Source organism: Euprymna scolopes, chromosome 44 (assembly GCF_053919585.1).
Source record: "Euprymna scolopes isolate OS-2025 chromosome 44, ASM5391958v1, whole genome shotgun sequence".
NCBI classification, from domain to species: Eukaryota; Metazoa; Mollusca; class Cephalopoda; order Sepiida; family Sepiolidae; genus Euprymna; species Euprymna scolopes.
The window spans coordinates 22,386,737-22,411,818 of NC_136525.1; the positions used below are offsets into that span (position 1 = coordinate 22,386,737).

General features: G+C 33.7%; 1 protein-coding gene across 4 annotated transcripts in view; it reads right to left on the reverse strand.

The window, feature by feature from the left end:
* LOC145268736 (choline transporter-like protein 2) overlaps positions 1 to 25,082 on the reverse strand; it is a 382,616-nt gene that overhangs the window by 207,828 nt on the left and 149,706 nt on the right. The window lies entirely within an intron of this gene.

Sequence of the window (25,082 nt, forward strand, 5' to 3'; positions counted from 1 at the left end):
CTTGTATATAGTAATTATTTATTTTTACAAATGGCAATATAGTGTAATGATTGAGAGAGGGGGTGATTTTAACAAACTAAGTTATATAGTGGTTATTAGAGAGAGAGAGAGAGAGAGAGAGGGAGAGAGAGAGAGAGAGAGAGAGAGAGAGAGAGAGAGAGATTTGAACAAATTAAGTTAGATAGCGGTTATTTATTTTTACAAAAAGACAATATGGCGTAGTCATTAAGAAAGAGGAGGAGGGGGAGTAAGAGAGAGGGGGTCGAGAGAATGGGAGGGTAGAGAGATTGAAAAAATTGAAACAATTAGAAGAAGAAAGAGAGCAAAATAGACTGGAATGTGGCTAAATATGAAGCCAATGGACAGAAAAAAAAACAAACAAAAAAAACAGTACTTATGTATTCGGACGAAGTAGTAATATATGGCAACTAAAAATAAAATGACAGGAAACTTTAGCAAATACTTACTTGTTATGGAAAAATATTAGCGTGGAAAAAAATTACGGAAATGAACAAGTCGAATTTTATTAAAGGAAATAAAATGAATTTAGTAGTTTACGTTTTCGACACCAATCAGTGAGTCTTGAAGCATTAACTAAAAGCAAACATCTCTGAAAATGAATAAAAGATTGTGGGTTGCTTTGGACTACAATTTATAGTTGAATTTCACTAAGAAAAAGAAAATACTCGATAATTTTCCCTAATTTTTGGTGTACGCTAACATTTTTCAAAAGTAATTAAGTCTTTTGTAAAGTTTTTTTTTGTTTATTTTACTTTTAATTGCTATATTTCAGTACTGCATCCAAATACAAAACTACATACTCGGCATTGTCCGGGAGTCTTTTTAGTTTAACTACCCATTTTTGGTAATGGGTAATGACGCTTATTCACTCATTCGAGCCATTACTGAGTATGTAACAGAGAATAGACACGCGTATAGCAGAAGCAGCAGCAGCAACAGCTGTACAACAGCCAGCGTATGCAAATGATCGATCTGTGTGCGATGTGACGTCACAGCAAGGAAAAAGGAAAGAAAAAGATTATAAAAAAAAAGAAAAATATGGCTCGAGAAAAACAGAAATAGACGTGTTACACATGTGGCCTGAGAGTGACAGGTAAAGGTGTGTCCTAAACATGGCCAGACAAAGACAGAATACCACATGTTCGACACGGCAGAGTCTTGTTAAGCACATTGGAGTACGAGAAGACTTTTGAACAAGAGACAAGGTGTTATTATGAAAGTATCTGTAAATAAATGTCTGTTGTTACAACTGAAAAAAAAAAAACTAGTCAGATTCTTTCCTTGTTTTTGTTTCCTTGCAAAAATTAATTATGAAAATTGCTTTTGAAGTGAATTGCAAGTTTTACTTGAATAATAACCACGAGAGTTTTAATGATAGCAAGGGAGGTAACTGCATAAAGTCAGGCAGAAATGGTGAATCATTGGATTATGAAAGTAAATGTAATAATGCTACTAATTTCGACATGGCAATTAGATAACACTGCTGTTAGTTAAAATTGACGTGACAAGTAAGTAGGTAACATTGCTTTTAGTTGAAATCCATTTGTTTTATTTTAGATTTTCATTATGAAGACCGTGAGGGCTGGAATAGAATGCCTTTTGCAGCGAAGTAGAGAAAGGACAAGCACCTTGCTCAAGGGTGTCAGGAGTAAAATATTTCAGCATTGCATTCCAATAAGAATCAAGGTCACACACACGACAGCTTTATCTATGAATAAAGTCAATTTAAAACGTTATCTCTTGCAGGAATTTGGGGCAGCTGTTCAATTTCAGAGTATCCAAGGCCATCCCTATAAAAGGCCAAGCAATCATGCAGCTGGAATCTTTTACGGGAGGCAATCTGAATTTTCTAAGATAATTGACATAGCAGCTAAAGCAGGGAAATTAGTTGATATTAGTTTGATGTTTTTATGTGTTTTATGTACTATGTAATTGACATGTGTATGATTGTGGATCTTTATTTTATGATATCCTAAGCCTGTCTTTAAGACTTACATTACACGGTCCATCGTATCATTCTCATATCATTTCTCAGGTTTGTGTTATTATACACATAGATTCGAAAAAAAAAATAGTCAGAAAACAAATATATAACAAATAAATGTTATCAAAAGCAAGATAAGTTACTCTTCTACCTATCTGTAAAGGTTTTTAGTGGTTTTACTCACTTGTAAGCATGTAATCGGTTCGCAAAGCATACAATATTTATCAATATATTTGAAAAAGGAAAATGGCGGCGAGCTCTTCTTTGAACACGCTAAGTTTGGGAAAATGAGTTCAAACAAAAAAATTATACAAAATACTGTTAGAAACTCACTCAATATATGTTACCGTGACTTAGGCGGACACACAATTTATATCTGTTTTTGGAGTTTGCTTTTTTCTTGATTAGTAAACTCTTTCTCAAAATTTTCTGAAATCAATCATACTTAGAGCAAATTAGCATAACTTTCATTCATACGCAAATATCTACTGCATTCGTTTTCAGAATGTCTTATAGTAATTCCGACCTACCTGACTCTCTAAAATTAATCATATTTAGAGGAAGTCAACATATTTTTCATTCACATGCAAATATCTACTGCCATCAATCACCGAAACATGGTGTCTCGTTCAAGGTTGTGGAATTTAGAACGGCAGTTTAAGTTCATAGTGTCCAAGGCCATCGTTATAACAGGCCAGGCAATTATGGAAATGTAGCTTTTTTACTGAAGGCAATGTGAATTTTCTTCTTGATATAGGATGGACGAATGGTGGTTTTATAGAGATATAGGATATTGTCAGATGCGAGTATTTTTTTAGCACGGTAGATGGAGACTACCGTCTTTGTAGCAGCCTTGACAATGTCTTCTATATATTTATCTAATTAATATTACCTGTGGATGTTGAGCCAATGAGTTTAAATGATGGACTCTCAGTCAAAGTTTTATTATTTATGGCAATCGTCAGCTGAAAAGGTTCTGTGTAATTATTAAAAGAAAAGAGGTTTGTCTTAATAAGATTAATGTTGTCCCCATTCCACTAGAGACTGGATACCATTTTCTAAGGTTTTAGACATCATTTTGGATATGTATACTAGTGTTGGGACGATTAATCGGAATCATAACTGGGATTCGGAAAAATCGGAGCTTTTTAAGGTATCAGAATCGGTATCGGAATGGGAAAAATTTGCGCCTATTTTCCGATGCCAAAGCCGATTCCTTTATCTTTTTTATTCGATTTTGTTTTTATAAAACGAAAATTGATAGAGTTATTGCGTAGGGAAATGTACACACACACGGACAGACAGACACACACACAGAGACAAGTTCACTTTTATAGATATAATAAAATAGATTTGGAGCAATGTCCAGTATGTATATAAAGGAAATTTAAGGTAGGCAATAAAATGTTTTTACAAGTATTTTCTTTAAAATGGAGATAAGATCATAAATGTGTGCATATATATATAAGTGAACGTGTCTGTGTGTCTGTCTGTGTGTCTGTCTGTATGTCTGTCTGTGTACATTTCCCTACACAATAATTCTGTCAATTTTTAGTCTACAGACTAGAAATTTGATATACAGGGTACTGAGATTTGACTTTGTAATCCATTTGCTGTCAGAAATTTGGCTGTTAAGGTGTTGAAGTTCAACGATTTGACCTTTGTGAACTCTACCAAATTCCTCCGACAATTTTGGGTCTACACACTTGAAATTTTAGATATAGGTTCCTTGGACATGGATCTAACTTAATAATTTTATTTGAGCCCAAAACAATAAATTTACAGGGGTCATAATAGGGGTCAAATTAAAAAAATTGACCATTTTTTTTTTGTTCAGCATACACCTCCTAACACCCGGGCAACGCCGGGCTGAAATGCTAGTATATCTATAAAAGTGAACGTGTCTGTGTGTCTGTGTACATTTCCCTACGCAATAACTCTGTCAATTTTAAGTCTAAAGACTCGAAATTTGATATACAGGGTACTGAGATTTGGAAAAATCTTTGCGATCGGTTTTCGGCCAGAAACGATTTGACCTTTGAGAACTCTACCAAACTCCTCCGACAATTTTGGGTCTAAACACTTGAAATTTTAGATATCGGTTCCTTGGACATGGATCTAACTTAATAACTTGAGTTGAGCCCAAAATAATAAATGTTAAGGGGTCATAATAGGGGTGAAAATTAAAAAAATTAACCGCTTTATTTTATTTATTTATTTATTTTGCTCAACATACACCTCCAAACATTCGGGCAACGCCGGGCTTAAATGCTAGTATATATATATATATATATATATATATATATATATATATATATATATATATACGATCTTACCGTTTATTTCTTTAAGTAAAGTTGACATGCACAATTCTTGATAGCATCTGTTTCGTAGCACAAAATCATTCATTTAATTATTATATAAATAAATGAATTTATTTCGCCCTTAACTCACCAGAAGAAAAAGCATTTATCAATTTTTTGAAAAGAAAATACAGGCATTTTGGTATGATTAAAAATCCGAAAATTGGGAGAGAAGTTGCAATTAAACGTAGTTCTTTTCTTACTTACGTCAGTCGTCCTTGTCTCCAAAAAAGAAACATTTATTTATTTATTTATTTTTACAAATCTACTGCATTCATAAATTCGGACGAATTAACTATACACCCTTACCGCCCCTATTCTTTGTTATTTATAGTCTATTGATATATTTACGTTCTTATTTGCTAAAAATCTCGTTATATCTATTAGTTTATTTTAAAATATATTTTAAAAAGTTAAAAAAAAATATTCTAACTTACAATAGAAAAATGCAAGCATGAAAAGAAATATGGTTATGGTTAAACATGGAAAAGTTAAGAACTAGTTGTTAAAACTGGAAAAGAAAAGGACAAGATAATCTAGTAAAAATTATAATAAATTTATAACTTAAAATATTGCAGCATTAAGAATTGATTATATAATGTTAAAATTGAATTTTAAAAAAAAATTCTTAATGCTGCAATATTTTAAGTTATAAATTTATTATATTTTTTACTAGAATATCTTGTCCTTTTCTTTTCCAGTTTTAACAACTAGTTCTTTACTTTTCCATGTTTAAGCTTATCTATATTACTTTTCATGCTCGCATTTTTCTATTGTAATCCATGATTTTTCCAGGCTTCCAATAAATTCACTTGTTCTTTGTTTAATTTCAGTCTGATTTTTTTGCCCTCATAAATAAACATATATGTAATAACAATGAACGGCACTCGTCTGTTTTCAATAAAATCCTCCTAATTATCTCCCTTTTATGCTTTCATTCTCTCTGTTTAACTTATTACTTCTGTTTTCAAGACAGCAGTGAATTAGTAGCAATAGTAGTCGCTGAAGCGACATGGTTGCCATAGAAACCAGCCATAAAAAACGCCCCTCACCTCCTTATATATTTTTTACGATTTTGAACACCAGAAAATTCATCATAACTTTTGTTTTACTAAACGAAAATTGAAATTTTGTTTTCACAATGTAGCTGAGAAGGTGATCTATAAACTGTAATAATTGTTTGAAATTTGGTCGAAAAATGAGTGAGCGGTGAAGCTTTAAAGCAGTTCGAAATGACTAAACCTGCCACATAATCATATATTCAAACACGCTAGTGTTTGAATGATATATACAGGAGATTTTTTTTTCCATTATATATTACTAATGCAGTTTTGGATTTTGTGTACTAATCTACTTTGAGTTGTTTTATACGATTGGAAAGCATCAGGATAACGAACCAATGTTTATTTAACTGTTTAAATATTTGTGTATGTGTGTGTGTGTGTGTGTGTGTGTGTGTGTGTGTGTGTGTGTGTGTGTGCGTGTCTTTATTCTTTTTCTACACCAAACAAGGCATATTCTTGTCACTTGGAAGGTAAGAGGTTACTATTTGGGATCGTATTTAACAAGGGACTGTGGAGAGTTGCGCAGCGAGATGTCTGTTCGAATATGTATCTCTGCTTTATCATTATTTTCATGGCAAATGCTCGGCTGAGCTCTAATCTATGGCCCCCCCTTCCCTCACCAAACATTCACGAGAAACACTCGTCTAGCCAAAACCACTATCAATAATTTCTCACTCTTTATCTGTGCCTAAACCTAAACGTAGATTCCATGAACAAAGCTTCTTTCTTAGAACTGCACACCTGTAGAACTCTCTTCCATTTACCTGATTTCCAGCTGACTACAATATGGTCGTCTTCAAGTCCAACGTAAACAAGTTCTTGATGAGCCGTTCCCCTTAAGTAATCCAATTTACCAAATTTACACTTCTACCGATTACTATGATAGTGTCCCTTGGACTACTGTACACTCTTTGACTCTTATCCTCGACTGGCCTCTGGGCCTTGATAATGTGATAAATAAATAAATAGTAGAATAAATAAATGTGGTTTACAGTTTCGCATCTATCTAAACGGAAGTAATCATAAAGGGATCCAAACAACGTTTTGTCTCTCTGTTAAAATCCTTAAGTCAATTCAGCTGTCTGCAAAAGCCTTTGAGCATTGGTGTCACTTCTACCTTCAAGACGTCCTACCCCCCCCCCACACCTCCCGCCTCACAGGAAGGAAAGATAGGAAGAAGTCAAGTATGTGAAAATGGCTTTAGAAGCTGGGAAATACTTGTTTATTTCTTCCCAATGCCATGTCAGCATCCTTCTCCTCCCGTCCCCCACGGGTCAGGGGATGGGCCTGCTCAATTCAACAGAAACAGGGAATCACAGAGCTAAAAATAAACATTACTAACTAAGAATGAAAATCAAAATGATCGGCTATTAACAAGTTTCCAAGCTGTATGCCATGGCCCACCAGTTGAGTAAAAGATATAATTTTTTTTAATAATTATGAGTCACCACTTACCAGGCCCAAAAGCCACTAGAGGATAAGAGTTAGGTTACGGTTACCTGAGAATATCCAATACCTTTACAAACCCACCATGGAGTATTATTGCCATGTCTGGGCTGGAGTCTCTCAATCTTTGACAGGGTCCCAAAAAAAAAAAAAGGCACAAATCTAATAGCTTTCACACCATAAGTCAAGCTCCAACCTTTGTCCCATTACTTCAATGTTGCTTGTGCCGCCTTGACGTACATTATTTATATATATATAAGGTAAAATATGTGTGTGTATGTGTGCACAACTTTTTTGTATGCCCAGCAAAGGTTTTTATCGGGGCAGGGAGGGGGTGTTCTCATGGAGGGGTATTATGTCTTAGAACTTTTTATATACTCTCTAGATTGTAATATCTACGATTTGTAAACAGACGTCGCGTCTACATTTATTTTGATCGACTTATCGAGAGCTGGTTTTCCCCAACATCTTGTGGAGCATAAAGCTTAACTGGCTTGCAGCCAAAGTTAAGTGCGTCATTTCCTTCCCCTATGGCATGATGTTTGACCTCGTTAAATTTACGCACCTGTGTGAACTCATTCTTTGCCGCTGTAGCACAGCGGTTAAAGATCTCAGGTTTTCTGCCTCCATATCATGGGTTCAAACCTGCCTGCCTACCAACACTTTTTTTTTTCTCTACACACGCCTCCAATCATCCAGGCAACGCTGGGCACCTATGCTAGTCTAATATATAAAAGGCAAAATGTGTGTTTGTGTATGTCTGCGAAACGCTTTTTGTGTCAGGGTTCTCGCGTCGGTTAGATTCTGGGAGAAGTTTTCTTATACTTCCTAGATCGTAATATCCCAGATTTGCAAACGGACACGGGTTCTTTCATTTTTTTTGATTGAGTTTTAAAAAATTTCCACCGTCCTGTTATGTTGGCTGTTTGTTTGTCTTTTTCGTATAAATAAAGCGAAACTATTCGAATGCAAATGCAACCACCTGGCCTTCGAGCCGGGTAGTATCTGTTCTGTAATTCATCCTTGGTCAATGTAGAAGAAAGCCTTCATACTGAGACAATTACTATTTATTTGGATTCTGTCAGAGTGCCCCTTTTTTTGGAGGGAGCTGTTTCCCCCACATTAAAAACGACCTCCACGGGAGGTTTAAAAGCAACGCCATTTCTGCAAGTCTTATTTTTGATCGACAACGTTTAATTTGAACGCTTAACACTTTTTTTTTTTTTTTTTTTTTTTTTTACATAGATATCACCACATTATCAAGGCCAAGAGGCCACTCGAGGATAAGGGTTTAAGTGTACAGTAGAAATTGGACAATATAGTAATCATTAGTAATGGAAATTTGTTAACTTATATGGAACGGCTCAAGAACTTGTTTACGTTAGACTTGAAGACAACCATATTGTAGTCAGCCGGAATCTATCTATCTACCTATCTATCTTTTCTCTGCCCCTGTCTGTCTGTCTGTCTGGCTCTCTCTCTCTCTCTCTCTCTTTCTCTCTCTCTCTCTCTCTCTATATATATATATATATATATATATATATATCTGTGTGTGGGGGAAGCACTCTAGTGGAAAATATAATGGCTTTCACTTAGCACAACGCAATACTCTTTTGTAAAACGAATTGAGTCATCTTGGTTTTCAGTAACGTATAATGTAAACAAACGGCTAACTCATCACAATATAATTTCTTCAATATTTCCGTTTCGTTAACTCAGCATGTAAAGAGCCATACGTCTGTAGTCACGGCTGGCAGTAACTCGCGCCCAGGTTTCGAATATCAAGGGTAATGCACTTGTTATGTCTAGTCGCACTGATGAGTCGTAAACGACTAAACAGTTGTTTTGGGATGATTATCTTAAAAGTCTGTGTTTTTTTCTTATTATTCTGCTTGCTTGTCACCAAGTTCCTCTTTTGAGGGGGTTCGGTATCCTCACACATCAGACTGACCTGGTGTCACATCTGAACATCGTTAAGGGCTGGTTACCAGAAGGGATCACCATACACACTTTATGATTATCTTCTATAATATAAATAAATATCTCAAATGTATGTATGTATGTATGTATGTATGCTTAAAACTTTCGACAGAGGAAACGGATTTTCACGAGATCAGTATCGTTTTGAAGCTCGATCCTTCGGGTGACAAATATCACAAAATTGGCTAAAAACATTAATTCCTTCACCCTCAACTGAGTACTTTTTTACAGAGAAGGGTCGCTTTTTTCGCCGATATTTTCGAAAGTTAATTGACTAACCTTAATTTAAACATTCGTCACTTCCGGTTTGGCGATGGGCGCAACTTTCGGTCGCGTTATGGCGTAGAGGTAAGACGTCAGCTTTTCTTTCACTTTCTTTTTCGCCTTCACATCACGGGTTTGAGCACACCTGCCTACTACCACTTTTTTTTTTTACACCTCCAAACACTCGGGCAATGCCGGGCACCCAGGCTAGTCAGGAATAAACAGCAAAACCTCACTGTTTCAGTGTTGAAGTCCCTAAATGCCGGAAGGCCTTCTATTGTAATAGTTTCTTCCTTCAGAACATAAGGGCACCTATTTGGGATTGTGTCTTACAGGTCACTGTGGGAAGTTGAGTAGTGAGATACTTGTTCACATTACATTTAAACTTCTGCATGTCACTACAGTCAGAGAAGTAGGAAACCGAGAGATCCCCAGATAAGAAACTATTAGAATAGAAGACTTTCCTGTATCTAAAAACATCAATAGTGAAGGGGCGGTATTTTTCTACTTGTCGAATTAATCAGGATTATGTACGTCAAGGAGCGCAAGTATTATATGTTTATCGGAGCAGATTCCATTAAAGTACTTTTAAAACAGGCACAGAAATGCAACATTGCAGTGATGGGGGAAGGCAGAGCGGTAGCTCTAGATATATCTAAGGCTTTTGACAGGGTATGGCATGAGGGTCTCCTCAGTAAAATCAGATCATACGGTATCACTGGTAGAATACTTAACATAATTAAATCCTTCTAGATAAGAGAAAAATCCAGGTAGTCCTCGATGGTCGCACATCTAAACAATATAATATAAATGCGGGAGTGCCCCAGGGTTCTATCCTTGGACCTCTATTGTTCCTGATATTCATAAATGACCTCCCCGACAACATTGCCTCTGAGATGGGTATATATGCTGATGACACTACACTCTATGGCAGACACGACAGGAAGACGAATGAACACATTTCTAAAGAAATGGCAGAAACACTAGAGGAAGACCTCCAATCTGTAGTGGAATGGGGACAAAAGTGGTTGGTCGCGTTCAATGCTGCCAAGACTAAACTAGTTTCATTCAATAATTACAAGAAACCCTCTCTACCACCCATAGCAATGGCCAACGACTCTTTATCTGAGAGTCCATCTTTCAAACTCCTTGGCCTAACGTTCACAGGAAACATGAGTTGGAACAATTACATTGAAGGCATTGCCAGGGCCGCTGCAAGAAAGGTAGGCTCTCTCTACCGTGCTAGAAAACTACTAACACCCGAAAGTATCCTGTACCTCTATAAGGCCACCATTCGCCCATGTATGGAGTATTGCTGCCACATCTGGGCTGGTGCATCTGCTACTAGTCTCTCGCTCCTTGACAAGGTTCAAAAGAGAGTCGTAAACCTGATAGGCCCTGAACTGGCATCTAAGCTTCAGCCTCTGTCCCATCGACGAAATGTTGCATCCCTCTGCCTTTTCTACAAGTATTTTAATGGTGAATGCTCTGACGAACTGCAATCACTTGTGCCCCCACGACGCGAGCACCCTCGACAAACCCGACAGGCTACTAGATCCCACCCCCACACTGTAGAGGTCCCTAGATGTAAAAGATCTTTTTACTCCAATAGTTTCTTCCCCAGAACCGCAAGACTCTGGAATTCCATTCCAGGTCCCTGCTTCCCCAACAGTACTGACGTGCAGAAGTTCAAGTGTAACGTGAACCGACACCTTGCTGCCCAAATCCCTACATAGTACCCCAGTAGTTGTTGCCCCTGATAGTAGCCCCCTACACCAAAGTGGCAATTTGCCTTGTTTGGGGTGAAAATGTAATAAAAAAAAAAAAAAAAAAAAAAAAAAGGTTGGAGCTTGGCAGGCCATAAACGAGTTCTATATAAACTGTATGCTATGGACCACCACTTGGCCGAATGATATATTTTTAAAAAAATATTAATGATTAACTACTTATAAGGCCAAAAGCCACTCGATGAGATAATTGTCAGTTGGATTATGAACAAACTATAACTCAAATCCAAATCAATGGCTGAATCCAGAGACATCCAGTTTATTATAGAATGGGGGTCATAAATGAATGATAAAATTTAAAACCACTTTCTTTTAACAATCAAAAGAAACATAATAATAGGAAACCCACTTGAAGCACTTGATATTAAGAATTTTAAATTTAACGGCTGAAAAAAGCAGAGAAGTACAAATTTATTTTAATAAATATATTTATTTATTAAAATAAATTCAAATTTTGTTTTTTGTTTTTTTAATTTTCGAATAGTTAATTTTTTTTTTTGTCAGGAAAAGCAAACATTTTTTTTTTTTCTCCTTTCGTGTTATGGTGGAGGTAAATCCTGGCAAAATCCTGCCACATCCTCAGAGGTTGGAAATTGAGGCTGGATGAGGTTTTAATGTCCTATAACAGTACGAAGCATTGGTTGTATCATAGCTACCGAGATATAGATGTCTCTTGGTGGTCGTGGTTGTATGCATTGGTTGACAAAAAAAAAAAAAAAAAAAAAAATTGAATTTAAGTTTAATAAATAGAAATGTTTATTAAAATAAATTCGCATTTGTCTGTTTTTTTTCAAGTGTTAAATTTTAAATCATTAGAAACCTTTCAAACCACTGATTGACATGGTTAATAGCATATATAGTCGTAGAGATATATATTAGAATTCTAATATAAACTAGAATATATATATATATATATATATATATATATACTAGCATGGGTGCCCGGTGTTGCCCGGGTGTTTGGAGGTGTATGCTGAGCAAAAAAAAAAAAAAAAAAGGTCAATTTTTTAAAATTTGACCCCCTATTATGACCCTTTAACATTTATTGTTTTGGACTCAAATCAAGTTATTAAGTTAGATCCATGTCCAAGGAAACTATATCTAAAATTTCAAGTGTTTAGACCCGAAAGTGGCGAAGGAGTTTGGTAGAGTTCTCAAAGGTCAAATCGTTGAACTTTTAACCCCTTCTATATATTCCTTTGTCAAACAATAAATTCGTAATTAGAATATATGTGTCTATATGTTGTTTTTGCAGAATTTAAAATTTAACCACCAAACTTACATATATATATATATATATATATATATATATATATATATATATATATATATATATATATATATATATATATATACGAGCAAACAGTTAATATATATATATATATATACACACACACACACATGCACACAAGAGTCGTTCCAAATGCTAAACCTATTTGTTGTATTAACTCAAAAAATTGAAGAACTACGAAGACGGAAGTTGTACCATTAAAAACGAGCGACCTTTTGTGCTTCAGAATTTGGTTCTTACACAGTCACTACCATTCTCAGTGCAGTCAAATTCCTCAGCCTAACATTCACAGGTAATATGAACTGGAACAAATACATGTAAGATACTGTCAAGACTGCTAAAAAGGAGATAGTTTCTCTCTACCATGCTAGAAAATTTCTCATGTCTACCAGTATCTTATATCTCTATAAAGCCACCATTCGTCTATGTCTGGAGTATTAGCATCATATCAGGGATGGTGTACCAGTCATTAGTCTCTCTGTCTTCAACATAGTCCAAGAAAGAGTTACTTGGGATGGAGTTATTTTACTGTGTACTACTGTAATATATTCATTGTGGCTGGTCGTCCAATGTGCTTTTCAGTCTATATGATTTCTAAAAATTAACTTTTGTCACTGTCTCGATATATACACTAGGCAGCGGAATAAAACACACACCCAGCTTAGTTATAAAATATTTTGTTTATTCCCAATAAAAACATTTTCGATTTCAGTATGACAGTTGTAACATCAGTGAAGGCAGGGATGTGGCTGCTTAGCAGTCAAGAAAAATGTGTTAGTTTATCCTCACTCTATGATTCTTCTCTCTTCTTTGTTATCTGCTGCCATATATTATTAGCACAGATGACATCAAAACATTCCACCATGCATTATCTTGAAATGTCGGTAATTCCCACTGACCTAATCTCTGGGCATTCTATGTCCTCCATTTTGACTTCTTTGAGGTCATTCCTGGGGCACCTGGATCCAGAATCTAACCGACTTTCCTTTGATGTCATCTTCGAAAGCCTGGAAACCGTCTCCTTCTTTATTTGATTGTATTATTGATTTAAATTATGTATTATTAATTATTATATTATTGATTTAAATTGTATTATTAATTTGGTTTGATTATAATATAGCTGTGATAAATGGAAAAAATTTTTTTTCGCATTTATTCATTTAGAAGAAGACTTATATTTCTTATTCTAGTTGTTGTGTAAAATAGAAAATTTTATATTGTACTAGCCATCCCGTCCTGGCTTTGCCCTAGATAATGACTGTAAAAAGATTATTCTGACCACTGTTCTCATTTTTGATATTATCCTGACAATGGCGCAACAGATAAAAGTGCTAAGTGTAATGAATTGAAAAAAAAAATGGCTAGAAAGACTATTAGCTCTTTAAAGCAATCTTCTGGTGGTGATGTCACAAACAAAATACCCATTTCCAATTTGTCATAAGCCAGCATGGAAGTAGTAAGGCTTACAAAACTGTCATGAGAATACACACAGTGCACAATTTGGTCTAATCTTTTTCAACAAGCTTTTTGTCTGTAGGAGCTCTGTTAATAAATCAAACCGATAAAGAAAGCACATTAGACCTGTAGAGTAATCTTCTAGTGATGATGATGATGTCACAAACAAAACAATCATTTCCTTTGAGTCATGAGTCATCATGGAAGTAGTAAGGCTTAGAAAACTGTCATCATGGAAGTAGTCAGGCTTAGAAAACTGTCATAAGAATGCTTATGTCATTACACAATCTGGTCTAATCCGAGATAGTAAACATAAAAGCCATTAGTCACATAAAGACATGTTTATTTTCCCGTTACAAATTTGAGTTAGGATCAAAGTGTAGTATATATATATATATATATATATATATATATATATATATATATATATATATATATATAAAAGAGAAATTAATGAAAACAAAGGGATGTAGTGTTTACCTGATATACGCAATGGTAAACTTCAAAGTAATATAAATAGAAAATTTAATCCCAACCGAATTAAAAAATCTCAATACGCCATAGAGAGTAGAGCTTATCATAAGAGAAAGAATATTAAAACTATAAGTTAATATATATATAGTAGCTTCCTTCAGTCTGGACAGATTATGGATAAGCTCTGTAAGGGTGCCTGCACATGAAATTTTTGTGGCAAGAGTTGCACAATACCTAACCACATTATTGTTGAATTGAATGTATTGTTGAATACTAGTGGCAAGTAACGGTTCAGGATGTCTGGAAGCAATGCCGAGATAAGCGAGATATATATATATATATATATATATATATATATATATATATATATATATATATATATATATATATATATATATATAGGGTGGCCGAAAAGTCCCAGGACACTATACATGTATTTTTAATAAAACACAGTATTTTTTAATGAAACACACAGAAAACATATATATTCAACAAAAAAAGAGAACTTTATTAGAAACAAAGCAGAAAACAACTAGAGTAATTTAGTGGTCTAGGGGATCAGTATGTTTGCCCTCGTTGTTCTTGCACAATTCCATTCGCCTCCAGGTTCTTTGTGCCATTTTTTTTTAGAGAATTCCTTGATATGCTAGCAAAAACTGCAATCAATCATATTTAACAGCATTAAGATATTAAAAATAGAGTGTCCTGGGACTTTTCGGCCACCCTGTATATATATATATATATATATATATATATATATATATATATATATATATATATATATATATATATATATATATATATATATATAATGGGTTAAGAAATTCCAATGAGAGAAAGATGTATATTTAAATAAGGGGGTGGTCACCAATAATGTGTATTTTTTAACATTATTTTATTATTCCATGTCTTGGTTTTTCATTGAGAATTATGTTTAGATCATTGTAATAATGTTTTTAAATCATTGAAATCGTTTTTAACGCGTTTCAGACGTTCTGTGAAGCGTCCTCTTCAGAAATTATTTAAAATGCTTAGGATATATTCAAGATGTGTTGCAGATGTAAAAAGAACATTTTTGTAGTTCGTTTGAAATGTTTCCGAGAAGTGGAAATGTGTAAATGTGTAAATGATTCTACTTTTCATTGGAATGTTCAATTTTTATTACCGTTTTATTGGGCTGTGGTCACTGCTGTCTTATGTTTCTCTCTCTCTCTCTCTCTCTCTCTCTCTCTCTCTTTTTGCTTGTGTTTTTTTATTTATCTTTCTTTGTTTTTTCTCATTTTTTTCCTTAGGGTAGGATTGTGTGTGTGTGTGTGTGTGTGCGTGTGTGTGTGTGTGTGTGTGTGTGTGTTCTTTTATTTGTTTGAAGAATGTGTACTGTTTTATAGTATTATAAAGTTATTTGCTTCCCTAGGAAGGTAACTGTGATCCAAGGTCGTTACTAATGTGTATGTGTGATGAGGGGGGCAGCTCCTCTGAAATAAGGGTAGGGGTATTTTGATATTTATTTTTTGGATTCTTAGATTTTAGTATTGTGATTTTTCGTTTCAGTCTTAGACTGTTCGAGTATTCTTATATATATATATATATATATATATATATATATATATATATATATATATATATATATATATATATATATTCCAGAAGGTTACCATACAGGAGTAGATGAAGCTCCTCAGCCATGGTAAAGGCAAATCATTTACAAGAAGGAAACTCTGATGAAAAATAAAAAATCTCATCGGAGTCCATCAGTTTCGTAAAGCAATCATTAAGTGATCATGTCACAAACCAATAAAACATTTGTGTGACAGCGTCACAAACAATACAACGGCTTCCAATTTGTCATAAGTCAGCATGGAAGTAGTAAGGCTTAGGAAACTGTCATGAGAATGCTCATGTCAGTATGCAATCTGGTTTAATTACTTCTCTTTAATGCTCTGTTGTTGAAAAAAATAGCAAGGTGAATAAAGGAAGTCCATTGCCCAGTAATGTAATCTTCTAATGACAGAGTCACAAATAAAACACCTGCTTCCAAATTGGTCATGAGCCAGCATGGAAGTAGTAAGGCTAAAAAAACTGTCATGAGAATGCTCATGGAAGTGCACAATCTTGCAACCTTAGTTGAAGAGAGTGTTCCTAATGATGGATCTCTGAACAGAGCTGAAAGGGAGAAACAGACCAAATATCAAGGTCTCATGTATGATATGAAAAGAAACTGGAATCTTAGGGAGATATCAATCATACCAGTTATTATAGGTGCCACAGGGCTTATGAAGAAGAACTTGAAGTCCTACTTAACTAATATTCCTAGTGAACCAAGTGCAAAAGAGATTCAGACAATTGCACTTAAGGGAACAACGAGGATACTAAAAAGAGCTCTCGGCTGGTTTCAATAAAAAGCAGGGCAATGTTGGCAGCTGGTTTGGCTGCCCCATACCCAGCTTTACAATCTTCAAAGGAAGCAAATTAAAAAAAAAAAAAAAGAAGGTTAACCAGAGATAGCAAAACATAAGAGTTTATCGCTAACTATCTGAGGTCTTTCCATCAGAAAATACCAGTGGGGCTGCTCAGGCAATTTGAAAGAGGCCAAATTGCTCCAATTCTTGGTGCTGGTTTGTTCTCCACTTTTTCCAGCCTTGTGCCACATCTTCTTGAAGTGGAAAAGAATTAAATACTCAGGTGAAGAAATTCTGTTTGTTACTTTGTATCAGGTGAAGGATATATCCAGAATGATTAGTCTAACAGAGGTTAGGTTGCAATGGCATCAACTGGCCCTGAGCTGTCGAGCTGTGATATGATGTGAGAACGCTCATGTCAGCACTAGGGTTGGATCAAATACTGACTTTTAACAATTGAAATACAAATACAAATACTTTCGTTTACGTTACCAGAAATCCAAATACAAATACTTTTATTCCTAAGTCTAAAAATACAAATACTTTTATTCCTAAGTCTAAAAATACAAATACTTTTATTCCTCAATCTCAAAATACAAATAAAAATACAATAACTGATTTAAACAAAAACAAATATAAGTACGTTTTTTTTTCAAAGTAATAAAGAAATCTGAAAATATGCACAAAAAAAGAAGAAAAAGAAAAGAAATATTTCCTTCCAAATTTGACATCTACATTACATTCTATATCATGTTCTCAATGCATTTTATTATCATTAGAGATCTGAAAGTTTCCTTCTCTCTCTCTCTCTCTCTCTCTCTCTCTCTCTCTCTCTCTCTCGCTCTCTCTCTTTCTCTCTCTCTCTCTCTCTCTCTCTCTCTCTCTCTCTCTCCCAAATATAAATACAAATACGAAATACTATTTTCCTTGATGCCATAATACAATTACTTTTTCTTGTGATGTTAAAATACAAATAAAAATACAATAACTGATTTAAACAAAAACAAATATAAGTACATTTTTTTTTCAAAGTAATAAAGAAATCTGAAAATATGCACAAAAAAAGAAGAAAAAGAAAAGAAATATTTCCTTCCAAATTTGACATCTACATTACATTCTATATCATGTTCTCAATGCATTTTATTATCATTAGAGATCTGAAAGTTTCCTTCTCTCTCTCTCTCTCTCTCTCTCTCTCTCTCTCTCTCTCTCTCTCTCTCTCTCTCTCAAATATAAATACAAATACAAAATACTATTTTCCTGGATGCCATAATACAAATACAAATACAAATTACTTTTTCTTGTGATGTTAAAATACAAATATAATTAAATTAAAATTGTATTTAAATACAATTGAAATACAAATACAATTGTATTTGATCCAACCCTAGTCAGCACACAATCTGGTCGAACGGGAGACAGCAAAACATAAAGCATTAGTTTTGTCTTCTTTTTCTTGTCGACTAGTTTCGTTTCATCGATTTCAAGTCGTCAATAGGAGTCGCATTACACAACGATAGGGAGTGGATGAAACTAGCTCATTAACAATGTAATAGAAATAGGAAAACTGTTCTTATCCTCATGCACAATAGTTTACCACTCAGCTCAACTTGACCATAAATTATTTTTGTCTGTGTTTTTGTACCTAACAATGGCTAAACTTCGCTTTAACCGGAAGTCATTCTTAAGAGTCGTCAAAACTCCCACCATGAATAAATAAGAGCCTACTTGACATCTGACGTGGGGGGTCATGTGACTTTCACCCTCCACAATGAGTTTTATAGTAATATAGTTTGTACTTGGTGGCTTTCATGCTATTTATTTATTTGTGTATTGCTGTATTCATTTGTTGTTTGAGTTGCTGTGGTTAAGGATGATAATACTTCGTTTATATCTGAATGTTTGGCAGTCATGGAAACAACACAAAAGTAAATCCTCGATGACCTTTCATTCTTAATACCAATAGCAAACCCATCAGTTGAACACATCTTTCTTTGATTTCACTACTACCACACGCACAAATTATATATATATATATATATATATATTTATATAAGGGAGTAGTCACCAACAATGTGTATTTTTTAACATTATTTTATTATTCCGTGTCTTGGTTTTTCATTGAGAATTATGTTTGGATCATTGTAATAATGTTTTTAAGTCATTGAAATCGTTTACGCGCGTTTCAGACGGTCTGTGAGGACGCATTACAGACCGTCTGAAACGATTTCAATGACTTAAAAACATTATTACAATGATCCAAACATAATTCTCAATGAAAAACCAAGACACGGAATAATAAAATAATGTTAAAAAATACACATTGTTGGTGACTACTCCCTTATTTAAATATACATCTTTCTTTCGTTGGAATTTCTTAACCCATTTTATATATATATATATATATATATATATATATATATATATATATATATATATATATATATATATAGTGAATAAATGACAAAAGACTATATTCCAAAGTTCATGATGTTGATCATCGTATAATTTATTGCTTTAATTCAGTTGACATTTACAATTCTTGTAAATGTCAACTGAATTAATGGAATAAATTATAAGATGGTCAACATCATGAACTTCGGATTATAGTCTTTTGTCATTCATTCGCTATATTGCTCTGTAATTATATTGAGCTTCTTAAATAAAGATTGGTATATATTATAAGGAAATAAAATATATTTACACACACACACACACACACACACACACACACACATATATATATATATCAAACTTTTAAAAAGGATAAGTGGAGTCATTATTAGAATTTTGAGGAAGATCGATGGTGGCAGAAAAAAAAACAGACACAAAAAATAGTCAAAAGACTATTCGACTAAAATAAAAAAAGAACTGTGGTACTTTTCGTCCGAAATTTGTTAAGAGATTACGTCGGCAGCGATTAAAATAAAACAAGTTACACATAATCGAAAATGGAGGCAAAGGGGGGGGACCAAAAAAAATTATAAAACTACCCAAGGTGAATTAAATGAATGAATAACCCGTGCTATATCGTCTATATTTCAGAACCTAGGATGAAATAAAAAAAAGGAAAATTAACTTGCCTGCAAATAAGTACAGAAACAAGAAATAATGACGCAATGTAGGCATTTTTTTTTTTTTTTTTGTAAATCAGAGCTCTTTAAACAGGTCTAATTTATGCGACAGCTCTTTTTGCGTACAGAGCAATGGTTTGCGCATTAATACAGTTACATCCTCCAAAATATCGAGATGCTGTTCGGAACGGGCCTTGTGTACAATGCGAACACAGCCATCCAAATACGCTCTACAAATATCACTCCTTTTTTTGGTCTGATGAGGTGGTCTCCTTGAATTAGGATTCACTGAAACATGTATGCGCATATGCAACCAATATATTTGTATAATAAACCGACTATATATATATATATATATATATATATATATATATATATATATATATATATATAATAAAATGATTGCAGAAATTCCCCTTTGGACCAAATTACGGTACGTTTGCAATAACAAATGCCACATACAAATTTATTATGTCCAAGCTATTACCCACCATCTTATGTAACTTTCGAACGCTATTACATACACATTTATTTGTTATAATAAAATCCTACCTTCCTTTCTAAAAGTGACATCATTATGATAGCCAAGAACTTTAGACGAAGTAGTCCATATTTTGGCCCCTAATACAAAAGTCCTTTCACCACTCCCAATCAACACTGGTAATTATTTAAACATTATAACTATATTGCACTGAGACCCTTATTAACTGAATACTGAATGAAACACTCATACACATACAACTACTTTTACACTACAGTATTCGAAAATAATGATTTCTCCCCACTAACATTCGGGCTATTCTCATTGGTTGAGACCATAAAATTCTATTATTCAGGAATACACACATTCTTACAAAAAGCGAACACATCAAATCTTATCAATACAGCCGCTCAATCGACACGAATCATTACTTTTATGCATATATAACGAAATAAAAAATTCAACCAAGCTCATATTCATAACTTTATGTAGTTATACCTTCACCTTTTATTACGCATACGTTATCGGCAAGCATTGTTTTAAATCAATTATACTTTTCTGTCATCAATTTTTCGCGATGTTACAGACTAATCTTTACAAAAACATACCATAACATTTATTTTTAAGTTACACGAATAAATAGCCATAACTTTGGTACAAATCAGATAGCAGCTTCCTCTCCTGTTTCTTCGTTGGTTTCAACGTCCTAAATTGTGTCATATAACATTATTTCGATTAACATTATTTACATATTGGTACAATAAAAATATTTTGTCGCAGCTTTCCTTTTTATCATGTTCGAGACTACGGCAATTATTTAGTGTTTTTATTTATCTATTTATTTATTAACCAAAACATGCTATGGTAGCGTTTTTAAAACATTTGTCTTTAACATTGAAAAAAACAACAACAAAAAACTCCCAAAAAACTAACAGCTTTCTGCCTATAATGTTTTGATTTAATAAAAAATATCGTTCGATCGAGCGTCCAAAGTTAGGAGATGAAAATATGAACGAATCTCTTAATAAAAAAGTTGTAGTAACTCACAGAACGAAGTGGCACCTAGACTGAGGTAATTAGGCAAATAAAAAAAAGAAAACATAATTAAAAAAAAAAAGAAACATTAAAAAAATATTTAAAAAATAAAACATAATTATTTTTCGATTTTGGATCGTCTTCTAAACCCTTACACGATCCTATTTTCTTTTTTGATCTTGTCTTCCTTTGTTTTGTGGTGGAGGGGGGGTCGTTTTGGATTCTTTTTTTCTGCATATTTTATATTATTTAATACTACTGTGGATGTTTCGTTTGTTGACAAACTAACTAATCATAAAAATTATTACTTTTGATATAAACCACATTATTCCGAAAGCCGTTTTTAACATCAGGTTATTGAGGATTGGCCACCAACAACAACAACAACTGTAGTTTAATTTTTTACAGGGTGGGGGCGCATGCTTCCATCAGGCAATGCTGGTTAACGGGTCTTGCTAGTATATATATATATATATATATATATATATATATATATATATATATATATATTAGTGATGGGACGATTCCAATATTTTTCCTGATTCCGATACAATTACCGATTTCGTACTAAATTCCCGATTCCCAATACAATTACCGATTCCGATTTTGATTCTTTATAAATTTCTAAATATTTAATTATATAGTTGTATATTTTTCTCTGATTACCGTAAAAACACACATGTTAAATGCGCAAATATTTTCCTAAACGTAAAAATACACTTGTGGGGGATGATATATCGATTTTAGCTTCACTGGTTGTTTAAAATCAATAAATATTTATTATTTTATCATTATTACCAGCAATGGAAGATTTTGCTTTGAACAAAATGAAATGAAAAAGACAATTAAAAGAATCGTTTTGGTATCAAAAGATTGGTACAAATTTTTCTGATTCCGATACCCTCAAATATTCCGAGTTTTCCGATTCCAATTAATTGTCCCGTCATTAATATGTATATATATATATATATATATATATATATATATATATATATATATATATATATATATATATATATATATAAGACAATGGGGTAATCCAAAAGAATAAGGCATTTTCTGTAGAAAATCTCAAGTGTGACAACTCTATGCAACGCAAAGTATACATAAGAGTTAAGAGAAAAATACAACACAAAATTAGACCAATCTTCTGAATTTGTTCCAACCCAATGCAGGCCTTTTCAAACGAGTCGAGCTAGTCAGGTTCGTATCTTATAAAATGGAGTCACACATTTTATAAGGCAGATAAGAACTTCACGCTCACCACGTTTGAAAGGCCCATATTTTATTGCAATAAATTTATAATGTGATTGGGCTAAGTGTATCTTATATTTTTCTTTTAACACCCACACACACACACACACACGCACGAACACACACGCACACACACACACACATGCACGCACGCACACACAAACACGCATATAAATATTATTATTATTAGTTCAAGTCCCCAAATATTTTATAAGGTGATATAATATTCTATACATTGATTTTTAGTATTTACTTCATACATAAGTTGAGCTATGTGAGTCGAGCTAAAAGTTCAAATAATCAATATTTTATTTTGTTTTATTTGTATTTGTTTTATTGTTACCAATATGTTACACAAAATTTTAACAAATCTTTGTTTTGCCTCCCCTTTAAATTCTTTAAAAAAAAATGAAGCAAAAAATAAAAAATTAAATGCACAAATGCCCATAACTTAATCAGCTTTTGCTTGTGGATTATCGCCCTTGTTTTATATAAACATAACCAATAAAATAACAACAGATATTAAATGAGTAAACACTGTTAAAAGTGTTAGGAAATTTTTTAATGGTCTCTCCAACTTCATTTTGCTTCAAAAGCACACATACGGTGCTAAAACAATTTAATCTCCCATATAATAAGAATGACTGCAAAAATTCACCTTTGGACCAAAGTATCATAGGTTTACAACAACAGATGCCACATAAAAATTCAGTACATATAGCCTAATAGCCAATATTTATGCACCTTTCAAACACCATTTTAGGCACATTCAGTCGTGATAATAAAATGCTACATTACATCCGACGAGCAATCAATTGCAACATCTTTAGAGGAAGGAGTTCTTACTTTTCTCTCTAACTATTTAGTCCTAACACTGCTACCAGTTGTCACCGGGACCAATTTTATATTTTCCACAGATACTGTGATTACACCCATCGTAATTGGTTCATAGACACATAGACACAACATAATCTTTCTGATTTCCGATTTGAAATAATAATGGTTCCTTTTCCAAAGTCGGTTCATTCTGATTGGCTGAGCGCTGAAAATTCTCATATTCTGGAATTCGATTCTTATAATAAACGAACAGTTATTAAAATTAAAACATGGCGTCAATAAAAGACATTTTTTTTCGCACAACATCAAGTTCATTATATGCTTAGATTTTTACAGTCGTGTGTGTGTGTGTGTGTATGTGTGTGTGTGTGTGTGTGAACGTGTGTGTGCATGTGTCTGTATGCTTGTGTGTACGATACAGTTTACTCTAATACTTGCTTTAACCAAACTGATCCACAGCAACATGTGGTCGGGTGGAGCGATTTAAATATAAAATATTAACATTCGAACAGCAGTCATTAAAAAAAGGAACTAAAATAAAAATAGGCTAAAGTTATTTTTCATTTTTCATTAAATAATTCGTAGATGTTAATAATAAAAATGGTGCTTATGCACTTAAGTTACCGTACTATTTTTTTGATATTGCATATGATACAAATCACCCTAATACTTGCTTTAACCAAACCGAGCCACAGCAACGCATAGCCAGGTAGAGCTAGTATTTAATATTCTAGAAAAAATATGCGATCGAAAGGGGTATATTTTTGCTTGTTTTATAAAATTATGCTTTAATTTGATATTTGTTTACAAGTTTTCTGTTTATGGAACTCTTTAAACTAAGTGGTTAAAAAAACGAACGCGCCACTTGAAATGAATGGCTGCTAAACACTGTCTCTTTTTTAGTGCATGATGTCATTGTCAAAAGAAGCAGTAATAGGAATTTCCGCTAAACAATTCATTAAATTTAAGGTGATTGTGCATGGATATAAAAATTGATTTAAAGTAAAAACACTGTTACATAATCTAGTTAAAAACACTATCAATAATTTCCCACACTCTTTATCTGTGCTTAAACCTAAATGTAGATTCCATGAACAAAGCTTCTTTCTTAGGACTGCACGCCTGTGGAACTCTCTCCCGATTGCCTGCTTTCCAGCTGACTACAATCTAATTGTCTTCAAGTCCAACATAAACAAGTTCTTGATGAACCGTTCCCCTAAGTAATCCAATTTACAAAATTCCCACTACTTATGTTTACTATGCTATAATCACATTGACTAATGTATACCCATTAACCCTTATCCTTGAGTGGCCTCCGGGCCTGGATAAGTGGTGATTCCTGTTAAAAACAAAAGAAGTCATATTGAAATTAGTAAAAAAAAATACAAAAAATACAGAGAATGACCGAGTAGAAAAATAATTACAGGTAAAAATCTCTTCTCTGCAATCTCTTCCCCACAGAAGAGACGTTGCGAGCCTGTCACTGCTCTATCGTTATTTTCATGGCATGTGCTTGTCTGAGCTCCAATCTTTGGTCCCTCCTTGCCAATCTTTCACCCCCCCAAAAAAAACACTCGACTAGCTACAACCACTATCAACAATTTCCTCCACTATCTATCTGCGCCTAAACCTAAATGCAGCTTACATAAACAAAGCTTATTTCCTAAAATTGCTTGCCTGTGGAACACTGTTCTACTGGCCTGCTTCCCGGACGATTACAATATGGTAGCCTTCAAGTTCTTGTTGAGCTGTCCTCTTAAATAATCAAATTCTATCCAATCCACACCATAAATGATTACTACACTACCACCTTACATTCATTAACTCTTATCCTCAAGTGGCCTTCGGGCCTTGATAAGTAGTGATTCGTTGT